This window comes from Panthera tigris, chromosome B1 (genome assembly GCF_018350195.1).
Source record: "Panthera tigris isolate Pti1 chromosome B1, P.tigris_Pti1_mat1.1, whole genome shotgun sequence".
In the NCBI taxonomy this organism is placed as follows: domain Eukaryota; kingdom Metazoa; phylum Chordata; class Mammalia; order Carnivora; family Felidae; genus Panthera; species Panthera tigris.
In genome coordinates this window covers 26,486,338-26,507,293 of record NC_056663.1, presented here as the reverse complement: position 1 = coordinate 26,507,293, position 20,956 = coordinate 26,486,338, and the positions used below count along the sequence as shown (strand labels likewise).

At 42.1% G+C, this 20,956-nt stretch overlaps 1 long non-coding RNA gene across 1 annotated transcript in view; it reads right to left on the bottom strand.

Moving 5' to 3' along the window:
* LOC122237859 overlaps positions 1 to 20,421 on the bottom strand; it is a 79,375-nt gene extending 58,954 nt beyond the window's left edge. Inside the window, exons 1-4 of the long non-coding RNA XR_006216552.1 lie at positions 19,782 to 20,421; positions 18,511 to 18,644; positions 16,737 to 16,832; positions 13,407 to 13,537 (exon numbers count right to left, since the gene is read on the bottom strand). This is a non-coding gene — a long non-coding RNA (uncharacterized LOC122237859). The remainder of the gene's footprint in view (positions 1 to 13,406; positions 13,538 to 16,736; positions 16,833 to 18,510; positions 18,645 to 19,781) is intronic.
* Positions 20,422 to 20,956: the final 535 nt, after the last annotated feature.

Sequence of the window (20,956 nt, the reverse complement as noted above, 5' to 3'; positions counted from 1 at the left end):
CTGTTTCTCTCTCTCAAATATGAATAAACGTTAAAAAAATTTTTTTAAACATATGTACCTATCAAGTTTAATTTATAAATTAGGAGATTTGACAACAATAACTGATAATAAAATAGAACGATTATAACAATAAATTGTTATAAAAGTTATGCGAATGTGCCTCTCTCTCTAAATATCTTATTACACCATGCTCGCTCTTTTTCTCCTTGTGTTATTAAGAGGATAAAATACGCACATGATGAGATGAAAGGAGATGAATTACACAGGCATTGTGACATAGCGTTAGGCTACTATTGACCTTCCAATATTCATTAGAAGAAGGATTATCTGCTTCCCAATTGCAGTTGACTAAAGGTAACCAAAATGGCAGAAAGCAAAACCGCAGAAAGGGGAGACCACTGTATAAATAATGTGCCTTGTAGCTAAATCAATAATACGGGCTTATATTTGTACAATGCTTTAGTGTTTGCAAAGCAATTTTATGTCCTATCACTTTCAGTTTTGAGCCACACAGCTACTTTAAGAAATAGGCAGGGCGATACAAATTATGTCCTTTTTACAAATAAATAGATGTGACACTTCAAAGTGTCAAATGACTTGCCCCAGTTTACAGAGCAACGGGCTGACGTCGGACCTTCTCCCAGTCACTGGCATTCATTCCCATCAGCCACACTGCCAGGCCACGGGGATGACAGTAACCTTCAGTGGCTCCCTCACCCCCTCACTTCGCCTTTCTGTTCTGCTCATTCCATAGCTCAGCTAAAATCACTGAGAACCCCAGAACAGCGAGGCAATGCGATTGCCAAACTTTCATAAAATGGAGGCTCTCACAAGGATATTCAACCAGCCACTCCTCTGTCAACCCACAGAACCAGCACATTTTAGTCTCTGCAGTGGGGACCGCATGACTCCTTTTTTCTTTTCTCTTAAACTTTAGACAAGAAAATGAAATACACACTATATATTAACCTGTTCATTTACAAATGATGATGCACACAAAAAAATGATGACTCATATCATATATCCCTCATTCTTAACTGAACCCATCTTAAATAACAAAATGGCTTACATCTACACAAAATCATTTGAGTTCTTTCTATCTTTAATGTGTCACCCACTTTTGGGGCGCCTGGGTGGCTCAGTCAGTTAAGCATCCAACTTCGGCTCAGGTCATCTCACAGTTCATGGGTTCGAGCCCCACGACGGGCTCTGTACAGACAGCTCAGAGTGTGGAGCCTGCTTCAGATTCTGTGTCTCCCTCTCTCTATGCCCCTCCCCCACTCACGCTCTCTCTCTCTCAAAACATTAAAAAAAAAAAAATCTAATGTGTCACCGACTTTCAATATGCCTAACAGTCCAAACACAATGTGACACTAAATCACATCATTATAAGTGCTGGTGTGTTCAAACAACATCAGGCATAAATCCTGTCTAAGAACCACAACTGGTTGCCAACATAGTAAATATTCATTTTAATCCAATTAACTAAAGTTAAGCATAAATATATGAAGATTGTAAAAGGATGGACCCAATGCCACAGTCTTGTTATCACTTTTATTTGTCATCTCATTTAAATGGATAAACCACGGCTCCTTCTGAGTTCTCCTGGCGGGAGTTACTTCTCATGGCCTTAATACCTGGAGCTCTCTCCATGAGCAAATTTCTTTCTCATTTTAACTCTAGAAATGTTCGGGAACATTAATTATGGGTCTATCGTGCATAGAGTGACCTAAGAATATCTTAAAAAGAAATAGTCCTTGACTCCGCCCTTTATCACACTTGACACTCACGGTATGAAAGAGTCCCCTCGCTCTACCAGAGGCCTTCTCACCACCTCCACTGCCAAGTGCAGCCTCTGGGTATTTGCAGGAGTCTCCTAACTGCTCCCCCTGCTTCTGCCCCTGACTCCCTGCCATCAGTATTTAATGCAGCCCAAAACCGATCATGTTACCGCTGTGGCTCAAAACCTCCCAGGACCTCATGTCTCACACTGAAGAAGGCCCAAATCCTTACCATCACTCCCCAGAACCCTACAGGATCCACCCTGTTGGTTTCTGTGACCTCAATTTCTATTCTTCTACCTGCCGATCACTCCATTTTAGCCACCCTGGCTTCTTTGCCATTCTTGGAACACATCAGGCATGTTCCTGTCTCAGAACCTTCGCCTTGGCCAGTGCCTCTGCCAGAAGCAATTTACGCCCAGACTGACCTTGGCACATTGTCTCACCTCTTTCAATTCTCTGCTCCAGTGCCGCCTCTCAATAAGGTCTCCCCCTATCACCCTATTTAAAATTGTCGCATAAAAGAGAGAGAGGCAAATCAGGAAGCAGACTCTTAACTATAGAGAAGAGACTGATGGTTAGCAAAGCGTAGGCAGATGGGGGAATGGGGAAAATGAGCGACAGGGATCAAGGAGGGCTCTGGTGGGGATGAGCACCGGATGTTGTAAGGAAGTGCTGAATCACTGTATTGTACACCTGAAACTAATATTACACTGGATGGATGGGAATTTAAATTAAAACATTACAAATTTTGCTGCATATACCCCCACCCTCCCCAGTGCTCTCTGCAATTAGAAGTTATGAGGAGAAGAACAATCCAGAGCTGGGAAACGCATAAAAAAAGAAGAAATAAGTGGTTAACAAGCACAAGAGGAAAGAGTGTGTAACTTCACGAATAATTGAAGAAATACATGTCAAACCAATAAGACCATTTTTCAACTATTATGTTCGCAAAGGTTTTTAAAATTATAATACTCAATGCTGGCAGAGGAACACAGAAAAATGTACGTTCAGACACCGCCCTTTAGAAAATAGAGCCCTTTTGGAAAATTATTCGGCAAATGTGTCAAAAGCCTTAAAATATTCAGGAATTAATTTGCATAATTTTACCCTAAATGCGGAAAAAGCTTTATGAGCAAAGATTTTATTACAGCTGTATTTACAAAAGCAAATTTTGGAAGCATCCTAAATGACCCACGATAAGAAAATGATTAAGTAAACTATACATGGCTCATCAACTCGATTCCCTTGTTAATGACTCATTAATACTTTAACAACATGGAAAAGTCCTAATGAGATGGTATATAACCCCCACCCCAGTAGATTAGGGAAAAAAGATGGGAAGGAGGCAAGTGAAATATACACAGAACCCAGGACAGAGCTGTGCTGGGTCTGACCCCATCTGTCTAATGCCAAACCCTCAAAGACTGATAATGTGTTCTGCTCTCCTGCATCTGAGGTTTGTAGTTTCAATGCCTAAAAACCTTACTATTTCCAAACTCTTATTCACTGTCTCCAGGCACCCTGAGCACGTAGGTACACGGGCACCAGTTCCAAGGCTCCACTGTTGCCAAGGGACACATTATGAATTAGGCCCCAGAGTCACCTCACTCCAAATACTGAAAGTATAAATACAAACAAAAATATAAGAACAGAAGGGTCAAAGAGACAATAAATGTATTTGTAGAAAAGTAAAGCTGAATCCTATGAAAGAGTAAATTGGAATCAGGACTGACTGGGCATATAATGCCATATTTTGATGGGCATAATTTGGCCCCCAGAACTGCCTTATTATGGAGTCTGCCACACAGACAGTTCAGTCACAGGCTATTGTAAATATGCTACAAAACGCCCTCACCACTACAATTTCTATTATCTTTGACACCATCTAATCCCATGGCATTGCTTTTACACAGTAAGATCATTGGATCCACTCTGAAAAGTTCTGGCAGAATAAATCACAAGTTGGATAAACTTGATATGTGAACATGAAAATGGGAGCTCACGATTACACCAGGTAGCATACCGGGCCTTAGAATTTTCTATACCACCTGACGTTGTTTACTCATCTAACACAGACATATTTTCTTTCATTTCAAAAAGATCTGTTAACTATTGTGCTTTGTCTTAAAGTGCTTTGCTGGAGGCAACGGAGGACTGAGCGCTTGGCCGCTTTTCCGAAGAAAGTTCTTATAGTCCATAGCTCTTACCTGGTTCCAACAGCAATTCTCTGACACCAAGTGGGTGTCCAGGATTCAGTCTAGTTCTGACACTAACCACCTGGAGTAAGCATGAGATCTTATGAGTGAAGGATTCAGTCTCACGAGATTGCCCCACTTCAGACACCAGCACAAGGGGAGTCCCTGGGCCACGCACACTGTGCTCAGCTGACTGCAAATATTAAATCATCATTTTGTACACCTGAAACTAAAATGTTATGTGTCAATTACACATCTGTTTAAAAAAATTCCAAAAAGAAAAAATTGAGGGTTTCCAAGGCTCCCCTTAGGTTCGATAATTTGCTAGAACAACTCCCAGAAGCCAGCAAAGAAGCTATATTTACAATGACAGTTTTATGATAAGGTATACAACTCAAGAAATGAACAAAATGAAAGAGACACACAAGGCAAGGTGTGGGAGGCGTGCAGGGCACAGAGTTTCCTTCCATGCCTTCTCAGCGGCTCTACCCTCCCAGGATCTCAATGAGTCCACCAACCTAGAAGCATCTCAGAACTTCACTGATCAAGAGTTTTTATCAAAGATTCCTTATATAAGCATGATTTATGGCATCAATGGCCATTAGTGATTGAGCTCAATCTCCAGGCCCTCTCCTCTCCCTGCTGGTGGGGCATAAGGCTTGGTCTTCCTGGTGTGGCCAGCTCTTCCCCTGAAACTAAGGGTCTACCAGGAGTCATGTCATTGGCACCAACTCAGATCTGGCCAGAAGGGAGGTTGTTATGAATAATATAAGATACTCCCATCACTTAGAAAATTCCAAAAGGTGGGGTGCCTTAGTGGTCAGTCAGCTAAGTGTCCAACTCTTGATTCCGGCTCAAGTCATGGTCTCAGGGTCATGAGTCCCATGTCGGACTCCACACTGACAGTGCAGAGCCTGCTTGAGATTCTCTCTCTCCCTCTCTCTCTGCCCCTCCGCCACTCATATGTGTGTGCTTTCTCTCTCTCAAAATAAATAAATAAAAAAAATTCCAAAAGGTTTTGCAGTTCTCTGCCAGGAACCTGGGACAAAGACCAAATATAGTTTTTATTATACCACACTTCCGAAGTGTGTTTTCTAGGTAAATCTCTTTACTTCCATTTTCTAAAATGTATTGTGAAGTTAACATATTTAATTTCCTTGACAACCATAACCCAGGTTTCTATAACTCTGGATGTACCACAGTGCTGAACACAGTTCTTTGTGCAAAGAATGTATTTCAACAGGTGTGCACTTTCCCAGAAGACTAAGGGCTGTAGAAGAGTTAGACCAGTTAGATTAAGAACAGAAGGTTACTGGGGTGTGTGGGTGGCTCAGTCGGTTAAGCATCTGACCTCAGCTCAGGTCATGACCTCATGGTTCGTGAGTTTGAGCCCTGTATCGGGCTCTGTGCTGACAGCTTGGAGCCTGGAGCCTGCTTTGGATTCTGTGTCTCCCTTGCTCTCTGCCCCTCCCTCCCCCGCTCATTCTCTCTCTCTCTCTCTCTCTCTCTCTCTCTCTCTCAAAAATAAATAAACATTAAAAGTTTTTTTAAAAAAACTAGAAGGTGACTTTTCCCAAACTAGTGGTGTTTTTCTGGATTATTTGGATAGCAAGAGACAGACACCTGACTTGAATTTGCTTAGAGGAGATTTATTGGGGGGGGGGGGGGAGGGGTAGCTCACAGAATAACAAGAAGAGCTCTTTCTTCAACCATGATCACAAAGACAGAAAACCAAGAAACTTCTGAGACTCCAGACATGAGAACCATGACAACACATCAGGTCTCTGTCTCTTTGTCCCTCACTGCCTCTCTCTCTGCTCCCCTCCTCTTATGTATTTTTTACTTTTCTATGCTAGCTTCCTTCTTTCCTGTTGCTGATTTGCTTCTTCTCAGATGCTGCAGCAGCAGCTTTGTGACTGGAGGGGGAAAGGGTCTTGCCACCACCCCATCTTAGGACTTTGATTACAAATACCCAAGGCCTAGGGCGCCTGGGTGGCTCAGTGGGTTAAGCATCTGACTTCAGCTCAGGTCATGATCTGAGGTTTGTGAGTTCAAGCCCCGCCTTGAGCTCTGTGCTGACAGCTCGGAGCCTGGAGCCTCCTTCAGGTTCTGTGTCTCCCTCTCTCTCTGCCCCTCCCCTGCGCATGCTCTGTTTCCCTCTGTTTCTCTCTCTCTCTCTCTCTCTCTCTCAGAAATAAACGCTAAAAAAAAAAAATTAAAAAAAAAAGAAAGAAAGAAATATCCAAGGCTTGCACTTAGATTCTTACTCCTTGATCAATCATTATAGTCAGGCAGATGGAGGAAGAGGAGTCACGCGAGCAGAAAACAATTAAAATGTGTAACATGTATTGAAATTTACTATATGCCAGGCATCTAACCCTGTACTTAGCAAACACTGGTAAAACATTTGGTATGTGCCCTGTTTTGGGTACATTATAAATATTAACCAGTTACTCCTGACAACAACCCTTAGGCAGATGTTACATTATTCCCATTGTATCGTGAAAAGCTAAGAATCTTGTCCAAGACCACATGGCTAGTAAGCAGTAGAGCTGGAATGTGAACCCAGGCAGTCTGGTTCCTGAGTTTGTGCTTTCAACCACACCGCTAGACTGTCTCCCCACTTTACATCGTTTAACCTACACGTGAGGTAAATGGTATAATTATCACCATTTCACAAAGGGAGACACAGGGTATGTCCATCAAGTGGTAGGGTCAGGATTCAAAACCACAGAGTGTGAGTGCAAAGCCTACGTTCATTTTTTTTTTTATGCTTATTTTGGAGAGAGAGAGAGAGAGAGAGAGAGAGAATATGCAGGGGAGAGGCAGAGAAAGAGGGGGACAGAAGATCCAAAGCAGGCTTCTTGCTGACAGCAGAGAGCTGGATGTGGGGCTCGAACCCATGAACCACAAGATTGTGACCTGAGCCGAAGTCAGACACTTAACCAACTGAGCCACCCAGGCTCCCCAAAGCCCACGCTTTTAATCACCGTGCTGTGTTGCAGAGTTGGGGGATGAGGGGTGTGGTGACTTAAAGAAGAGGGAGAGGTATAAGAAGACATTGCATCCATTACATTCAGTACAGCGTGCCAAGCCAGTCATGCTTAGAAATCCTTACTCGCCCAGGGGTGTCTGGGTGGCCCAATCAGTTGAGCGTCTGACTTCTACCCGGGTCATGATCTTGTGGTTCCTGAGTTCAGAGCCCCCACACTGGGACTCACTGCTGTCAGCACAGAGCCCACTTCAGATCCTCTGTCTCTCTCTCTCCCTGTCCTTCCCCTGCTTGTGCTCTCTCTCTCAAAAATAAACATTTAAAGAAAAAAAAAAAAAAAAAAAAAAAGAAATCCTTACTAGCCCCAACCTAACCTGGAGAGCCAGTCATGCTCAGCTGTAGAAAGCTGTGATCAGCGCCAAGTTGAGGTCAAGGTCAAAGAAGAGAAAGCCAGCAGAGCCATGGGAGAAAATCAGGCCTAGAATAAGGGTCTGAGGAAACCTCCTACAAAGAGAGAGTCAGCTGGGACACTGACACTTCTCTGGGAGGGTGCATACGAAAGAGTACAGAAGGTTACATTCAAGAAACAGCTGGAATTCTTTTAGAGTTCCTACAGCACGGGTTATGTCCTTGCCCCCAGAAAGTCACAGGACTGTGTCAACTTAGATTTCCTCAGAAATGCCTTCACTGAGCTATGATTTAATGTCATGCTTTCAGCTTTTATCAAGAGTTCAGTTAAGTGATGTCCATTTGAGGAACATTTTGTGGTCTTCAGAAAACCTGCAACTGAATACACTGTTCTTACCTTAACAATGAGCGTAACATTCTGACCACAATTTGGAATCAGAGAAATCTTTGTCTTTCCTGGCAAACGTGTGCTTATTTTTATCAGACAATAGGAGTTATACAACATTACCTGTTTCCCTTTTTGCATGGGCCCCTGTGAACCAGAAGTTAAATTTTGTGCTTCCTTTTTCCATTATTATCCTAGATTCTTGGATGTCTCCTAATGAATTCTGATGGCCCTTTTTGCCTTGAACCATTTTGGTGTGTGTGTGTGTGTGTGTGTGCACTTTACTTTTTCATTGTGAAGTACAGTATACATACAAAGGAGTGTACAAAACAAAAACACACAGCGTAACAATTATCTCAAGATAAATACCCATAAATACCCATATAACCACCACGCAGGTCAATAAACGGGAACTGCCAGCACCCCAAAATCCCTTTCATCCTCCTCCCAAACACCATGCATCCCATCTCTCCACCCACCCCTCATTCTCCTTCTTCTTCTGATCGCTTCGCTTCTCTTTATACTCCTATTAACAGTATATCCCTCAATACTACGGTCTGGTGCTGCACTTTTTCTTTTAACCTTACCTGAATGGAATCAGGCATTCTACGGTCTTCTGTGACTGGCTAATTTCACTCAATATTACAAATGAGTATATTTATAATCCCTGCTATTGTTTATATTTGCAGTTCATTCATTTTCGTATCTGTAGAGTCTGCCATCATATGACTAGATCACAATTTATCCATTTTCCTATGATAGGCATTATGATTTTTTATTTTCCTTGATTGCTAATGTGGCTGAGAACCTTTTCATATGCTTATGACTCATTTGAAAATCCTTTTTTTGAACCATCATTTTGAACCAAGGACATGGATTCTCACACGGAGCCTCTGGAAGGAACTCAGCCCTGCCCACTCCTTGAGTTTAGCCCAGCAACACCCATCTTTGGGTCCTTTGCCTTGTAGAACTGTGAGGTAATAAATTTGGGTTGCGTTAAGCCACTAGGTGTGTGGTAATTTGTTACAGCAGCAACGGGAAATTAATAAACAAGGAAAGGGAAGATGACTGCTTAGATCATTAAGATCATTTATATCAAAACAAATGAAATAAAGTAATGATATTTTTGCTTCATTAAGGTGTTACAGCACTGCCTATTCCTATCACTTAAAATAGAAAAATGATCTTTAAAATTGAAGTATAATGTATATGCAGTGATACGTACAGGTCTTAAACATATTATTTGATGAGTTGTGACAAATGTATACATCTGTGTAACCAACATTCAAATCAAGTTACAGAATATTTCATTCTTCCAGAAGTGCCTTAAGCCCCTCTCCCATCATTTCTCAGCGCCTCCCTGCCCCCACCATCTAGGAAACCACTGATCTGACCTCTCTTCCTATAGGTTAGCTTTGCCTCTTCCAGGACTTCAAATAAAAGAATCATACAATATGGGGGCGCCTGGGTGGCTCAGTCAGTTAAGTGTCTGACTCTTGATTTCAGCTCAAGTCATGATCTCACGGTTTGTGGGATCGAGCCTTGCATTAGGCTCTGTGTTGGCAGTGTTGAGCCTGCTTGGGATTCCCTCTTCCTCTTCTCTCTGACCTTCCCCCATGCTTTCACTCTCTGTCTCTCAAAAAATAAAAAAATAAAAAATAAAAATAAATCATACATTATCTACTCTGCTGTGTTTGGTAAGAACACTGAGTTTGAAGTTAAGCTGCAACACAAATTCTGGGTCTTCTACTCACCAATTCTTTGAACTCAACCAAGCATCAGCCTTTCAGAGGCTAAGTTTCCATTTAGAATATAAACTGCCAGGGTGCCTGGGTGGCTCAGTGGGTTAAGCGTCTGACTTTGGCTCAGGTCATGATCTCATGATTTGTGGGTTAGAGCCCCACATTGGGCTCTGGACTGACAGCTCAGAGCCTGGACCCAACTTCAGATACTGTGTCTCCCTCTCCCTGTCCTTCTCCTGCTCACACTTTGTCTCTCTCTCAGGAATAAATAAACATTTTTAAAAAATAGAATATAAACTGCAAAAATATATATATATTTATATATATATATATATTTATATATATAATATATATATTTTATATTATATATATATTATAAACATATATTATATATATTATATTATATAAATATATAAATATATATTATATATATTATATAAATATATAAATATATTTTATATTTAATATATATATTTATATTTTATATATATATTTTGTATATATGTATATATATATACATATAAACTGCTCACCTCAGAGCTGCTGTCAAGATCACAGGAGATCATCTGATAAAAGTGCCTTGTCATGTCTTAAATGGTCTACACTTGTAAATACTTATTTCCAACTCAAAACAGAAATTGGGTGTTAACAATCTTTGGGTAATGGGATAATAACTGATTTTTAAATTTTCTTAATATTTTTCTATATTTCTCGTTTGTACATTAATACATATTCCTTTTAAAATAAAAACGTTATGGGACGCTTGGGTGGCTCAGTCTGTTAAGCGTCCGACTTCAGCTCAGGTCATGATATCGTGGTTTGTGGGTTCAAGCCCCACATCGGGCCCTGTGCTGACAGCTCAGAGCCTGGAGCCTCCTTTGGATTCTGTGTCTCCGGCTCTTTCTGCCCCTCCCCTACTCGTGCTCTGTCTCTCAAAAATGAATAAAACGTTAAAAATATTAAATAAAATAAAAATGTCATTTTATTTAATTTTAAATTTATTTATTTATTTTGAGAGAGAGCACATATGAGCAGGGGAGGGGAGGAAAGACAAGGAGAGAGAAAGTCTCAAGCAGGATCTGCGTTGCCAGCACGGAGCCCAATGAGGGGATCAATCCCATGAACTGTCCTGACCCAAGTCGAAATCAAGAGTCAGATGCTCAACCAACTGAGCAAAAAAAAAAAAAAAAAAAAGTCATTTTAAAATAAATTAGCACAGGAATGTTTATCAACTCTGATTTCATGCCACACATTCTTTTTAAAATTCTGATTTAATTAATAATTCCAATCTTCAAATATGTATTGGTATAAATCATGGTAGAGTTTTAGTCATTCCTACACAAGAAGCAGCAGAAAGTAAGCTAATAAGGATAACACACTACTATTTTCTCATTTTATACATCTAAGGAATGCCTAACACAGCATAAAATACAATGCTGCTGTGATGCTGTACTTAAGAATAAGCCACATCATTCAGTATAGCATGTCACACTGTTCAGATACAAAATCCTACCTCTAAATCCTTCCCATTGCCATTGTGAAGAGAGGAAGAAAGCAAAGAAACGGAGAGACACAAACATTGAAGAAAGTGTAATAGGGAACTGTATTTGAAATCACAAGAATTGCCCCATAGAACAAGCTTTAGGTTTCAGAATTGCACAGATCAGGGTAGTAGCTTCCACAAATTGGGACCAAAACAATAGTGGCTAACACTGATGAAGCATTTACTATTCGCTAGGCACTATTTTAAGCACATTATAAACACTGATTCTTTTTATTTCTCACTATAGTCCTACGAGATGAGGGCTATTGTGCCCCCACTTAAGAGGGGGAAGGCCACTTATTTAGTGGCCGACATAGCATGGTATCAGAGCCCATGCTCTCAATCATAACTCTATACTCACTTTCTAATGATGGCTGGAAAATGACTGCATTTAAAGTTTGAATTGTAGGGGCACCTGGGTGGCTCAGTCAATTGAGGCTCCGACTTTGGCTCAGGTCATGATCTCATGGTCAGTGAGTTCAAGCCCTCCGTCAGGCTCTGTGCTGACACCTCAGAGCCTGGAGCCTGCTTTGGATTCTGTCTCCCTCTCTCTCTGCCCCTCCCCCACTCATGCTCTGTTCTGTCTCTCAAAAATGAATAAACGTTAAAAAAAATAATAATAAAAGTAACAAATAAAAAATTAAGTTTGAATTGTAAATAATTCCAGCCAAAAAAGACTAAAAATTGTCATGAATTAGTACATGACCTTTGAGAAAAAGAAGTGATCAAGTACACACTCATGGAGAATGTGTAACCACATGAGACATTTAAGAAGATCAAAATATACAAACTTAGGACAACAGAGGAAGTGCTTCTAGGCAGGATCAGGAGGGAGACATGTCCCCCCAGTCGTGCTTGTTTATTTTTTTATTTTATTTTATTTTATTTTATTTTATTTTATTTTATTTTATTTTATTTTATTATTTTACGTTGTTTTTAATTTCTTTTAAGTTTATGTGTTTATTTTGAGCCAGAGAGAGACAGAGAGAGAGGAAGAAAGAGAATCTCAAGCAGACATCTCTGCTGACAGTGCAGAGCCTAACGTGGGGCTAGTACCCATGAACTGCAGAATCATGGCCTGAGCAGAAATCAAAAGTCAGATGCTTAACCAACTGAGCCACCCAGGTGCCCCTCCCCAAGTCATACCTCTTAAAATTATCCAATTTTAAGAAGTTCCCTACTGGGGAAGTAATATAGTTAATATCAGAGCTAGTGTCTAGTCTCTCTACTTGAAGTAAAAATTTAGCAAATAATAGGTAGTTCACTCCATAGTCCAAATTTTGTTCCTCCCAATCCTTTCTGTTATCATTTTAAAGTCCCGGGTAAAGAATCTACTTCCAAGTCTTATTGAAGTTCTGTATCAGCACCAGGTGAATCAGCCCAGACAAAAAATGAGCCTACTTAACGACTTGTACCCTAGGGGTGCCTGAGTGGCTCAGTTAGTTAAGCATCGGACTCCTGATTTCAGCTCAGGTCATGGTCTCATGGTTGTGAAATCGAGCCCCACCTAGGGGCTTTGCACTGAGCATGGAGCCTGCTTAAGATTCTCTCTCTTTCCTGCTCAGCCCCTCTCCCCCACTCCTGTGCGTGCTCTCTTTCTCTAAAATAAAAAGTAACAATAATAATAATAATAACAATAATAGTAAATTATGCCTTAAAGCTTATTTCCACCTGAGTCTGCAACTACCAGTCACTTTTGCAACTTTATCTCTATGGTCCCACAAGAGGAGAATAAGAAAGATACTATTATAATCTTCCTTCAGTAAAGAATAAAGAGGCTCAGAGATGTGAAAGGTTATACCTAAGTCCACGCAGCTCGTAAGTTCTAAACGTGAGTCAAGAATCCAGTCTTCTCCATTCCCTTCTCTAACCCTGACCCATTTTAGTGACAACCTCCCAGATTTATTAACAAGTAATAAACCTGACTGATTTGGCCTACCTCTCTGGTGAGTTATCAGTGAGCAGTGAAATGTACCAAAAGTGGACTGAGATAGGAAGGTGGAGCTTCTAGAACAGACTTAGAAAATGGAATAGTCACCTTACAATAAATGCCACGTTTTAGCACTTAGAACGTACCAGGTAGTGTCCAAAGTGCTTTATAGATATTACCTCATCTATCCTCCAAAATATCCCTGTGGGGGGTACATTATTAGCTCTATTTTACAGATAAAGGATCTGAAGGTTAGACAGGTTAACTGACCAAGGGATTCTAACCAGGGTTAGAATCCTGTATGACCGAGAGCTGTGTTCTCCCAGCCAAGTAAGTCAACAGAGACAGGAACTCCAAGCCTGCCCTGGGCACAGCGACTGACCTTAGCCTCCCCGAGCACGGTTCTCCACTCTCCCTCCCTCCTTACCTGCTGGCTCTGAACAATGAGGCTCTTTCTCTGTCCGAGTCGTTCTGGTACAGGAAATCCCATCAGGCCTCTGGGAGGCTAGTGTTCTTCTGGTGCTTTTGTGATATTCCCCTCCCTCAGTTCAGAAGGATCTGAACAAGCCAAAAAGAGGTTTACTCCCCTTGTGGGAATGTTTACTAGGATTCACAGTGGAACAAAAAAATTAAGAAAAATAATGCTTTAATGCAAAAAACTTTAAAAGTCAAGATCAATGTCCCAAAAAGTCCTTTTTAAATGAAGACGAAAGATCCAATCCTACACTTACTTGCACCACTCACTCCACCTCACCCCTGCCCCTTGGAGCCCTGTTGGATACTGTCTGTATTGAAATTCTTGACATTTAGTTCACCATGGATTTTTTTTTTTTTGCATTGATATTTATTTTTTTAAATATGGCACTAAAACGTTATTTATCTTCATGATGGATGAGTTTTAGGTTTTGTTTTTGGAGTCCCCTTAAATTTTATGCTCAAGGCTTCACCGGCCTCAGCTTATCCTTGGTCCTGGACTGAGCACATAAAAGCTGGAATCACAGTTGGAGGGCCTTGTTTCCCAGTTTACAGTTTTCCCACATCTTTCCTTGTGTCCTCCTCATGTCAGCTATCCTCTGTGTCAGCCCCACCAAATAAGTGACCACCGTGTGTACTCAAGGTCATAGCTGAGCCATGGGGGAGAAGGAGAAAACAGTCTTCTCCACCTTTGCTCCAGAGCTATGGGAGTTTGGCTGTGTTTCTTTCTCCTTCTTAAAGGACACTTTTTATACCATCAGCTGAGTAATTTGCCAGGAGGGAAATTCCTGTCTTTGACACTCTCAAATCAGTGTTGACATGTAATTTTAATTATTGAATTCCTATCACTGTTTCTCTAAGGCAGTGGTTCTCAGTCTTTAAAAACAAATCCTTATGCCCAGGCTGTTCCCCAGATCCATTAAGTCAGTATCTCCAGGGGCAAGAGCCTGGCATTCATAATCTTTAAAGCTTCCGAGGTGATTCTAGTGTGTGGGCAAGGTTGAGAATGACAGCTCTCGCGAAAGGCTCACTTTTCATTTTCCTCCCCTAGATGGTTTTTCCTGTGGTCCATCCCAGGGACAGTATCAGGGCTCCAGGATCTGAGGGAGCTGGATTTAATTCCTGGCTTTCCCACCTGCTAGCTGTATGACCTCGGACAAGACACTTTTGTTTCCTCAACTATGCCAGGGAGATGATAACAGAATCTACCACTTGAACTTGGCTGAAGGAATCATGCGGAGGCATCTGAAACACCTAGCATAGTGTCTGGTGTGCGTGTGTGTACAAGCCCTCATGCAACCACACATTCAGTGTGAGCTACTACTATTATTAGTTACGAATCCATTCTGCAAAGAGACAAGAAGACCAGTGAATAGACAAAGGTAGAACCACTCTGTTAGGATCCAGGGGTGAGAGGAGACTCAGACCCCACTCTTTTTCAGTGTGTTCTGTAGAGCCCCTGCGAATTCTGGGAAATAATTCAAAGACCACTAGTGTGGCATGTAATGACATTTTGAACCCAATTTTACTCTGTTTGGGGTGGCTTTTTCTGCCTCAGAACTGCTCTGGCCCATTTCTAATCTTATTTCCAGTGGCAGGCGTCCGCCGGCTGAGCTCAGGGGCTGTTCTGCGGCCACAGGACCCAACGGAGCAGGGCTGCTCCGCCCACGTTGCCTCTGTGGCCTCAGGCTTACCAGGGGAGGAAGCAGCTGCTCAGTGACGCTGCTCTAAATTCCCAGTCCCCTGGCTGGATGAATGTCTGTTTGGTTTTCAGGTGTGTGATGGTGGCCAGGAGGGTTGAACGAGTTTCCTGTTCAAGAGTAGAGGAGTATTTAAATGCCCTGCGCAGGAAGACCCTTAAGGCATCCTGGCTTGGCAAGGACGGCTCCCTTCGGGAAAGACTAGCTCGCCTGTTTTCCCATTTGAGAACAGCTGTGCTCTATTTGTTTCTTAGGCAGTGTTGATTGTTTGAACCCAACCAGTCAAAAACCCTGGCCCGGTTCAGAGACCTCCACCAGCCTTGGGCTGATTCAGAGAGGGTGAGGCAGCAGGTACAGATCGGGACCAGCATAACTGAGGTTGGCTCGGCCTCAGAAATCATCTGTGCCACAAGATTGGCTATATTTCCTTTTCCATTAGGGAGCCCCATCTGGGCCCTGCTCGTTTGCGTGCCTTCCACTGCTCCCTTTCATTTCTTCCAAATCAATATAATGTCTTTGTTCTTGTTTCCATAAAGGAGTACCCCTCGTACCAAGTTAGTTATGGAATAAACTACTCGATAGCAAGAGTGTTTCGTTTCTCCCTCCCCCAAGCCCCTTTCCAGACTTGTTTGGGAAGAAAGTTGATATTTCATACCATAGTGTGTTTAAAGTGTTTTCTCTGATTGTTCTTTAGAGTGGCTGTTTGAGTTAGACTTGGAGTAGTTGGGCTCCTCGATTCCAAGTAACTGAAACCAACTGGTGTTGGCTTGAGCCAGAGACGGGAATTTATTACAGGATAAAGAAACACCTCACAGAAGCAAAGACAGGAGGGGGGCTAGGCTTCCGGAAGAAACTGGAAATGGAAAGCTGCCAGAACATGTCTGCCATGTCTCATCTCTGAAGCCTTGCGTCTCTGCTGCTTTTTGTCTCTTTGCTGACCGGCTTTTACTGCCTCTGTGGACAAGGAGAAATGCTGCTGTCATCAGAGTTCAGCGCTTATTACTTCCATGTGAAAGGTGCCCAAAATGACTCGTGGCTTCCAGTATCGACTCAAGAGAGTGTGATTGGTCAGATTCCATCAGCGACGGTCAGTGGACAGAGAACACAGAGGCTGTCTTCTCAACCAAGGCTCCCGGATACAGCTGCTGACTAGGGTCATTTGTGGGAGATTTTTTTTTTTTTTTTTTTTAAATACAGACCCAGGCTCTGCTTTGGAATCTGTAGGAGTAGGTCCCGGGACTCTGCATTAAAAATTCCTTAAGCAATTCTGATGATAAATTAGATTGAGAGCCAAGGAGACAAAACTCTTTGGTACCCATTAATCTTTCTACTAAGGTCTAACAAAAGACTGCCTTTTAAGCTATCTACTGTTTGTTGGAGGCTATTACTATAAGGCTGGAGTGAGCAATTCATTTCAGTGCGAATATACGTGAGTGGGATGAGGAACTCCCTACCCCACAGAGCACTTGTAGAACCAGTCGAGTGGAAATCTGAGAAGCCAGCTCAGAGTTGGATCTAATATCACTGCTCTTAAAGGCTTCATGGTCAGGACTTTTAGACAACATTTCAAGAACAGTTCTTACCAGGTGAAATCTGGTTCGGTGTTACCCAAGCAGATGATGCAGGTTCTGTGGGTCAGGGTGAGAGTCCAGAACAGGTTTAAAATCTAGGTCTTCACGCTGGGGGAAAAAACAGAACTCCATTGGGAAAATACAATCTTAAGAGAATCGGGTTATGTTTTGGTTCCCATGTTTTCATTTCTTACAACATGCTGTTTCTGCTGCTTGATAAACAGTTACCTCTTCTCTTTTTAATGTCTATTGCCTTGTTCTTGAAGACTTAACTTGTGTTTCCACTTAGAGGAAGTCTTCTCTGACTCCCTAGTCTATTCATCTTTTCTTCTGCTCAATATCCTCCATGTACCATGATCGTATCATGGATTGTAATCATGTTACTTTCCCATCACCTCCACTTGATGATGGGTAGTTGGCACTTTGGTAACTAAATCTGCTTGTTTGGGGGTTGGTATGAACTCTCCTTCTGCTGAATTGATGTAGTGATGTGTCTGCCAACCTGGCCCCTGGCTTCCCTTCTGTCCCTGTAACAGTCAGAGCCACCATTCTGAACACCATCCCAGGTTCTGGGATCGCTCATTCCTTAATCATAGAAAATGAAGGAGCCCTAGACTTGTGGCCCTGCCTCCAGTATGCCATGGTTATTAGGACACCCTTCAGCATCGTGATGCACTTTGAAGATGTTTTATTTGTGTTTTACTCTAAGATAGTCTAGCTAAATCAGCCATAATTCACTAGGCATGATTCAGATATTAGCTCATTTAACTCCTACAACAAGCCTACAAAGAAAGCTTTATAGGGAAAACTGGGAGGAAAAAGATGAAGTAACCTGCCCAGTCCACAGCACCAATGTCAGAACCAGGATCAAAACCCAGATCTGATTCCAAACCCTTACACTCTTAAACACCAGGCTGCACAGTTAGGCCCCTTTTGAAACCTACTTCACATGGTCAGCTACTTAGTTAGCTAGTTAGTTACTTTATGTAGTTAGCTATCTTTCCCTGTTTATGCCTTCCTTTCTGAATTAGAATGAAATATTCAATAAGTATTAGCTGGTTGAAAATACATAACTGTGGATGATACATCACTGATCTGAACTTCAAAACGTGTCTAACATTCTCCTATCCGTTATCAAGTACAGAATTTTCTAGAAGTGTCTACCTAAAACCTTCCACCAGAATGTGAGCCTATGCTTATTTGCATCGCTTCTACTCAACATGGCTGAGGAGAAGATTTCTCCACTGCTGTCCATGGAACCACCAAACTCCAAGGAAGCCCTACTTCTACGGTGCTCTTTTAGGTGTGGCCCCTGCATGACAGGGTCTGAGAATGTGTAAGGACTGTATGAGGACAGGGTGACGGGGCCAACCACAGCTCTCAGAATATTCATAACCGAGTCATCAAAGAGTCACACAGTCCAAGCCTGAAACTGGGCAGTTAGGCGACAGCACTGCATAGTTTCCCCAAACACACCATCTCCATATCTGAGAGCCCACACGGGAACACATTCATCACTCGCCTCACAGGAGGGATGTTTAAGACACAAGAGTTCTAGGGGATATCAGAAATAGTTTGCATGAATTATAAATGAAGAAGTAGAAAGAAAATTCAAAATTTAAATCAGAATTATGTTACCCTCTCCATGCTCAAGTACAGTTCAAAGGCTAGAAACCTAGAGAGATGCACTTAGACATAAAGTACACCTGAAACTAATCTCGTATCGTATGGTAACTGGGATTTAAATAAAAACTTGAAAAAAAAAAAAAATAGAGGCAAAGCCCACCTATTCCGACAAATGAGATGAAACGTCAATGGCAAGGAGTCGGTAGCCAACTCTTCTCTTTCCAGAGGCTACAGCAAACTAGTCCAGGGCCTTGTAGAGATGACAGGTGCACCAGGCAGATATATGGCCCTATACTTGGGAGCAAGAGAGGGAAAGGCTGATTCAAGCAAGCTCAGGCGTCACCTCCTGAAAGCATAACATTTTCCTCCAGCTTCATTAGCAAACTTTTCATTCTAGATGCAAAGGGTAATCACATCTCGGGCTCCTCCAAGGGCAGAACGCCAAACCACACTGCAGTGTGACAAATGAGGTCTCCCCAGAAGCGTAAAGAACAGGGAATTGGCAGCTTTGCCACAGATTCTGAATGTGAGTGATGAGCAGGTGACAGAAGTATAGGCTGGAGGGTGGGGCTGGGGGGACAACCACGTTTTATTTCTTAATGTGTTAACTTTAAGATGCTGGCGACTCTCATGAAATATCCAGCAAGCTGGTACAGAAGAACTTCGGGAACTCAGAAGAGGGGTCAGGGCAATCGATTTTAGGAACTTCTTGCAGCGAAGTGATAAAATCTTGTGCGTCTCAGGGAGACAGTAAAGCAAGGTGAGGAGCAAGGACACAAGCTTAGGGAAATATCCCCCGGCTGAGGCATTCTGGTTATACAGCCTCCAATTGCTTCCTCTTCTTTGTACAGAGATTCCTCTTAGCCTTGAGAAATTCCTAATGCTTATCTTATTCTATTCCCTTCTACCTTGAGCAGAAGTAGTAAATTTTCTCCCCAAACCTGACAGTCAAATAGAGCCTTGGAACAAATGACTTTAGTCAGCAAGGCCATAAAAAATGTTGTAGTAGCGTGCAGTCTTTGAATGGATTAATAACCTTTCTCAAAAAATAAAGAACCTTTTTCTCAAGAGACAGCGTATGATTCTTATTGCATTTGGTCTATACAACTTGAGCAAAAAATCACATACGAGAATGTTTTAAATTGTTAAGTTGAAACTTCACTACATCTAATTTTTTATTTCTTATTTTAGTAGGTTTCACGTCCAGTGCAGAGCCCTATGTGGAGCTTGAACTCACGACCCTGAGATCAAGAGTCAGACACTTAACCTCCTGAGACACCCTGGAGCCCCTACTACATCTTATTTTGAAATGCTCCCCTCCCTTCCCTTCTCCCCAAACACCACTTGACACGACACAAAGAAGCTGCCTGTATAAGGAATGCAGGATCTAACACAAGTGTTAGGACTTGAGGTTTGTTTATTATATCATACCTGTCTTTCCTGAACTTCTTGAGTCATCATTAAGTTACTGTTTGTAGTTCCCACATTTTTCTCGCTATATACAGAGCACGAACAAAAGTCATGGGCATTGTTCCCTGTGGGGCCCCTTATACGTTTTAAGCAAGCTAGCAGAAGTACGGTGTAATCGCTCAAACACTCAACAGAGAAAGTGACTGGGTCTCAGCTGTCTGCACTGAAAACTGTTTCATAACATTCTACCTAGTATGTGTGCAATTTCAACACAGCTCAGGGCTGAATAAGCACTAGACTGAGGTGGGAAGAACGCTAACCCAGGTGTTCTTGACATTATCTGATAAAGGGAACTCAAAAGGCTTGGTGTTGGCTGGTTGATGGATAAGCTTTATGACATTAATGAGGCTGGGGCACGATAGTTTGTTTTACACCCCCCTACAAAAGATTAAACGAGTTTTCTCGGTGCTCACCGAGAAAGTCCTAAATAAGAGCTTTTATCAAACGTAGACTCAAGAAAACCCACAGTATCACTCATGGAAAACATTTTACAACACACAGAAATAAGGGCAGAACTTTTCAACACTCTGGACCAGAGGCCTTCATACGGGGTTTGTTTAACCCTATGAGGGGTACCTTAAAACCTTTAAAGGGGTCCTTGAGCAAGGGTAATTTTAAAGTTTTTCTTGTAAATAATTATTTTGAAGGAGAGAGAGACAGATAGAGAAAGAATCCCAAGCAGGCTCCATGCTGCCAGCACAGAGACTGACATGGAGTTCTATCTCATGAACCCTGAGATCACGACCTGAGCCCAAATTAAGAGTTGGACGCTTAACAGACTGAGGCACCCTGGCACCTCAAGGGTAATTTTAAAGGAAACTTCCTCCATACATACCCTTCCCTCAAACTGAGCAATCTGAAAGACAACCACACTGAATCCACAATATTCCTTCCATCCAAAGGCACATCAGTCATCTCTCCAACCTGTACTAAGAAGACTGTACTGCCCTGAGGCATTAAGATCTACAGAGCACAGTGTGTTGTTAGTCTTTGGGGCTTCCTGATTCTCCTTGTTCTGTATTTCTGTTAAGGGAGATTTAGAGAGGGGGCATCTGGGGAATCGTAAGAATGCTCAAGTTTTGGGCATGTGGTAAAGTGTAGTACAGTGGAAGGGATGAGGGTTTTGTTTAACAAAC